Here is a 6,498-nt window from a genome sequence, read left to right on the forward strand (position 1 = left end):
GCACACTATCGGTGAACACAGAAAATAGATGGCAAAATATCAGCAGCTACGGCGCGAACATTTGTATCGCCAAAGGCAAATTGCCTCGGAGTGTCAACGGAGAACGGCGTTTAAAACGACCATAAGAGGAACGCTTAACAGGAAGACGACGGTGTTCTAGTGAAAGAACTTTCTGTTTTTCCTACAACGATACCTTCGTTTTTCTCTGCACGTTGCCGCTACCATCGGCACTAGCCATAGCCAAATATAAATAGTGCAAACTGGCGATGGACAGGGTCGTCATACAACCTATTGGGAGTAAAAGGTACCATGTACAACTGAACTTCTATAATGAAAATGATGACAAGTGCATAGGGTCGCATAGCCCTTTGAGTGGATGAACTTACAATAAAAAGTCTATAAAATGAGGGGCTTGTTTAATGTGTCATATATACGATCTGATTACGTGACGTTCGATTGACTAATGTAATCTACAATCCGTGCAATACATGCTAAGATATTAAAGAAGACATACTAAGCAAGTGTTAAACCTAATGTAAGCCGCAGGCAAAACTGGGCGCAGATGTTGAACTTTAATCAAATTCGACAGCACTACCAACGAAAGGCTTGCTTTGTTATCTCTCTTTTTCGTCGTCGGCTTAGCTAACCCTCATGGAAGCCAGTTCTAGAAAGTTAGGCAACAAAAGCACTGGCTTCTTTTATCAAGTCTACCCTGCTGTGGAAAGCTTCGTAAGTTGTGGTAGTCAGAGGAGTGCTATTGCGGTAAAATTACAGAACCCATACACAGCCTGGGACGGTGAAAAAAGCTGGAAAAGGCCATATCGGTTGACGCCGGCGGGAAGCATGGTGGAGACCGCACAGGCAGGTGGTCCGCCGGTGAGAAAGTTGCAGGAATCGTCTCGTTGCAGGGGAAGTTTGGGCGATGCGCTGACACTGAGTAAATTGGTCTACCGTCAAATCTCACGTGTCGCTGTCGCTCTGAAGGCTTTTGCGGGCCGAGGGAACGGCGGTGGCGAAGCTTGCAGAGAGGAAGGCAGCAGCAGTCGGGACACGAACTTACGGTCAAGCATCGCGAGCTTCGGCATTACGGACCTATAAGACGGCAAACAAGTAAGGAAAAGCCCATCACCTGCCGTACAAGTAAGGGGCATATGCCAGATTCGGGGAAAATGGTGTATCGCTGCTGAAAACTAAGCGGAGGGATGGAATTCAGCGAGGTAATTTGTTTGGTGTGTAGCAACCTTCATTTACTATCCACATTTTGGTCCTGCAATGTTCCTGGTGGTATAGAGCCGCGTTTTCACCAACAGCTAGGTTGATAAGACTGGGTAATAGGTCGTGTATGGCTGCGAATCGCAGGTGTCGTAATTTCGCCGCGGTTTGAGAATATCGCATCGCTAACGCTGCAAACATCGCGGTAGGTAACTGACCGCAGAAAATCGTAGAATAATAGTACCTAGTGTTCTATATATGAAAACTGGGATGAAGTGACTTTCAGATGTTGTACTGTAACTCTACGATTGTATTGTCGACAACAAAAGACGCTCACAAACAAAGGATGAACCGTTAGAAGAACACAGGAGGATTCGGTTCACTATTAAACAAATAATAAAACTTATCTCTAACGTTTCTCGATAAACGTCAGATCCTAGCGCTGGAACCATACAGTGTTGAGGTGCACTATAAGATACCAGAGAAAATTAGAGTTTAGATGTTGTAAGGTGTTGGCCAGGCCAGGAGAAGTCTTGGTCATTGAGATCTTCCTAGGATTGCTAAACGAAAAAAACGATAGTACATCTGTAAATACTAAAGAAAGTCCTATTAGAAAAAAGAAAGTCTCGCCTGGCACTCAGCGTGACTCTCTTCTTTCTAATAGGGGTTCCCTCACGGCATTTCACTTACATGGTTTCCTCAGGCAAGAAAGGAGTCGCTGGCAAAACACATTAATTTTGGACCGTACTTCGGATAAAATAACAAATGATCAGTAATTATATTACATAATAATAAGACCTTTTAAAAACAGTGTTAAGTTCGATTGGTATTCACGGTTTAGAATAGCGCAGTATACATATGCCCGAGAAATTGATCGCGTAACACCGAGTGCTTGCGCAATGAAGCGCATGCCTCGTACAAAATACAGTGCAATTTATAAATGAAAAATTTAAGCCACATTATTTGTATTGACAACACCATCCTATCTGTTCCCAATTAGTTAAATAAAATACTAATTCCTTTACTTTTATTTGACCTCTTTCTTCACAGTCAATATAGTAGTGTATAGGAACAATATCTACAGTCAGTAACGTACCCCAGGAACACTGTTTTGCAGCTCTTTTTGTTAGGAGTAAACCTTATTCTAGTTAGTGACGCCATACATCACGTAACAAATGTGGTTAAATAAAAAAAAAACAGGTTTTAGCCAAGGATAATGAGGTTTTGCCTACAAAATACTCAAAACCGGGCGTAATTCCAGATACTTCGTCTCACGCTGGAAGTAGACAGTCTGAAGCAATGCTTAAAAAGACACTCTATTGAACATTCTATTTAGCGAAGTAGTTGCGAAACAGATTTATGTACATAGTTCCCAGACAATTTTACAGTTTAGCCAAGTATAACCAGTTAGAAACGCACTCCAAGCAATAACATCTATAGATGTTATAGATTAACGCGAAATCAGATTTTTTTCTCATATATTTAATAAAAAAAAACATCTTTTACCATTCAACCTACCCATTTAAAATGTGTTTATTACAGAAGCTATTCCTAAACTAATGACTGATGCTCAAGAATGTGTTGCTTTTTGCTTAATTAAAAGCCATTCCCATGTACTCAGGTCTAGTTTTCTATTTAACAATCGCCGTAGATCCAAACACTGTCTGTTTTACTGGCGCATGTTAGAATCGCACGATATTTCGCATTCTACTGCATTAACATTTATGTGAACCTACTATTTAGTGCGGTTCAACACTTGAGTGCCTGAGTTCACCCCAACGTTGGGGACGATTGGACCCTGGGGTTGAGCTGAACCACGACAGTAGGTTGTACTGTCACAGGAGTTCGATAGCAGCGAGCTCATGTCGCTTGATGTTAAATAGTATTTCCGTACCGGCCTCTGTATAACGCTGAAACACAATCGATAAAACCGATGATCTTTTTCCGCCGGCCATTCGACGTCTGTTCCTGCCGAAAAAAGAAGATGTGACTGGGGTTAAAAGTGGGGTTGCACGGTACGACGTGCATAGGGCGATAAGAAATTCTCTTTGACGTAATTCGAGCTAACGGACTGTGCAGGTGCCTTGCAGATCTCAAAGCGACTGCGCTAGTTAATTTTCGCCCGACGCAGCTGCGCTACAACGACTGATGGTCAAGGATGTGCTATGTTCAGAAATATATAATCATATTTAGAAATATATAAGTCATCGCGGTCTTGTTACGACGCCAAGCGTCAATCAAACATAAACACCCTAATTAGATTAACAAAACAGACGATTTATCAATCGTATCTTTCCTATACTACGAGGTAAGATATAATCAAAATGCTGGGGAATCACCATCGAATCACTGTTGCAACGCAGCAAGCGTCGGCTGCAAACCGGCTCGTTGAAGGCCTGGATGCCTTAGACGCTCTAGGATCCAACTTTGGACGCCCTGAAGCACCTAGTTGTTAGGGGCCTGCTGAGGCCGAAAGAAACGTCTCCTGAAACGCTATCAACATGGGGTGATAATGGGAAGGCATACATGAGGGCTATTCAACTATAAGACCGGTAAAGCATACCGTACAACTCCCTCAGTGCTTTTCAAGAGCCCCACATCGCGAGATATCTCAGACACTGGGCCTAAACTGAAAACATCTTTGTTTCTTTATGATAAAATTTGGGTTAATCGTGCTAATTATGAAAAGACCTAACTAACAGGGTAAAGATGGTAAAAAGTGCTGTAAACCTTACTTGTGTTCAAAAACCTTTATTTAGTATTTGACATGTAAGGTTATAGTTAATTCGAAACACATCGAACATTTCACACTTGACCCCATTCAAATCGGCAACGATTCCACGAAGGTATTTTTAGGGAGTAGCGACAACCTAACCTAAGGCATACGCAGCTGATTACATATACTAAACTTTAATACCAGACATATATACTTAATTATTTGTTGCATTTGAAACAACAAATAATTTTTATTAATAAAACGAAGCACTATATATAGACATATACATGTATGTATGCTATGTACTATGCGCTTTGCCGCTCGTAATAGTCCGGACCTTTGTCGGATTACACACGATGATGAGCGAAATTATTTAAACAATTAAATATTATGAAAACAGAGAATACACTTCCCCAAACCTTATCTTTTCTCTCCAATGGCCTCCAATTTACCCAGGTCTAATGGAGGCTGTTTATCTGCGGAGAAGGTCATCAGCTTCAGATACAGTTGCTAGGTACGGGTAACAGGCTCGAATGTAATAGGCTGTTATGCCGCTGGGACTGTCAGTGTCACCAGTCATAAGAGAAGTTAAAAAGATTTGAAAAATAGCGCATGTCGCTCAGATCTATATTAGGACGCTGCGCTTCAAATTAACAGAAAAAAAAAATAAAAATATATGCACAAATATTTTGCTACCAGGATCAAATCATCCATTTGGCTTGATTGAACCATCACCGGGCTTGATTTCTCACGAGAAACGAAGTTCATTGGCCGTTTCGAATAACAGTGAAATACCCTTTCAGAGAGTATTTCTAACATACTAGATCGAGCCTCCCGTTGCCATCATCATTAGATAGATCTACGTAGGTGTTATTATTTCGATTATTCGATAGACCAAGCCACGATTACTGATTGAAGCACCGTATTCGCTAATCCAAAGAGTACCCAAATTCGACTTTTGGATTTTTTTTTTTCTTTGTTTTTTACAGAAGTATGACTAAATGTGTTCAGTTGCATTAGCTTAGCAAAGTAATAAACTCTGCGAGGAACTGAAACAATCTTCCGCGGTCTAACAGGCGATATATAAAGTGCCTTAGAACACACTAAAGCGATTTTGTTCTCGCGAAAAACGTACAAACCAGGATACGGTCTAGCCGCAAAAGATTGACTCACAGATGCCTGTTTCTTGTAAACAAAGTTGGAAGGTACTTTTCGAGGTCGTAAACGTTTCGAAAAACATACACTTACTTACTTTCCCTGAGGATTTTTCGGGTTCCCAGAGAGGCTGTGCGCTTCTGAAATGGCTGTTCGCCGACGTATTGGGATTTCTAACTGACACAGGATAAGTGCATTACTTACCAGGTCTGGTTTATCTGTAACCAGATCCCTTTTCATTTGTTCATGTGTATGATAAGAATTTTTTACTTCGAAATCTGCCTCGTACGTGGCCGTTTGGCTGGAGCCAGCTAGTCAGAGTTGTTTCGAAATAAGTCCACGTACTGCGAATTTCTCCGCTAGGTAGTTGTGTTAGTCGAGGCTAATGTATGCAAGCTTGACTACAGTTCGCTCTACTGATCTCTATCAAAATAGCTAAATTCAAACAAAACCCAACAGACATATGCTGTGTCAAATCAAAATAGAATTCTGCCTAGCTATGCAGACTGGCCAGTATCGGTTGTCATCGAAAAATAAGACATATGAGAACTGAAGTACATCGTACGTTGGCGTAGAAAATAAATACTGTGCTGGCAATTTTTCGCTCCTTTTCAATGGTTGGTTTTTGCGGCAAACGCCGACGATACATTGGGCGAACATGTCGAAAAGAATATACTCGTCGTGACATAAGTATTAATTACCTTCTTAGCCGCTTAGTCAGTTAGGAAGCCATTAGTCTCCCTAACATCAGATAGCCCCTCTGTCTATGCTGTAACAGACGTTAATCTTACGCACCACCCAATCAGCCAGTAAAGCGCGCACTTAAAAAGCTACATTACAATTTGCCCCTGTTCGACGGAAAATGTGTAATGGCCCAGAGCGTCTGCGTTGGGTTGTTTCAAAGCTCTAACACATCAATTCTCGCTTCTTTAAAAGATAGAAGAATTTAAATTGCAAGCTCAGTACGGGTCTTTATTACTGATTACACTAGAAGAATACCGTTTGTAGCATTCTACCCTTTTAAAACTAAGTATTGTTCATTTTACGGAATTTTACCAATTGAAAAGCATTGTCTAAACAAAACGACTACGACTGTTAAAAAGAGTCAAGAGGCTGCTTTCAGTGATCATTTCGAATCATGTGCTGTCAGAACTAATGGTTAGCATGATATCTAATAACTTATGGCCAAGGACACTTCATCAAAGATACTGCAAAAATCTTTTTGTAACTACATGTAAGCTGCGTGGATTACGGGATAAGACACGTCGTGACATACGCAATGAGCCGCTTTCATTGCCAGCAAGCATAGTCAGCTTTTGCTTACAATGCATACAATTATCACCGCTAAGACCGAAACAATACATTTCATCTCTTTCTACTTTAGCTAAAGTCAGCTCGCAAGAAAAACCACCGAG

The 6,498-nt window shown here is 41.1% G+C and overlaps 1 long non-coding RNA gene across 1 annotated transcript; it reads right to left on the minus strand.

Annotated features, from left to right (window-relative positions):
- Window positions 1-2,254: 2,254 nt before the first annotated feature.
- On the minus strand, window positions 2,255-5,648 carry LOC111265878 (uncharacterized). Its single transcript, XR_002683733.2, has 3 exons — window positions 5,181-5,648; window positions 3,552-3,705; window positions 2,255-3,180 (listed from the first exon to the last, which is right to left on the minus strand). It is a non-coding gene; the product is annotated as an uncharacterized LOC111265878 (long non-coding RNA).
- Between the last annotated feature and the right edge of the window lie 850 nt (window positions 5,649-6,498).

This window comes from Varroa jacobsoni, unplaced genomic scaffold (genome assembly GCF_002532875.2).
Source record: "Varroa jacobsoni isolate VJ856 unplaced genomic scaffold, vjacob_1.0 scaffold_1020, whole genome shotgun sequence".
Taxonomy (NCBI): Eukaryota; Metazoa; Arthropoda; class Arachnida; order Mesostigmata; family Varroidae; genus Varroa; species Varroa jacobsoni.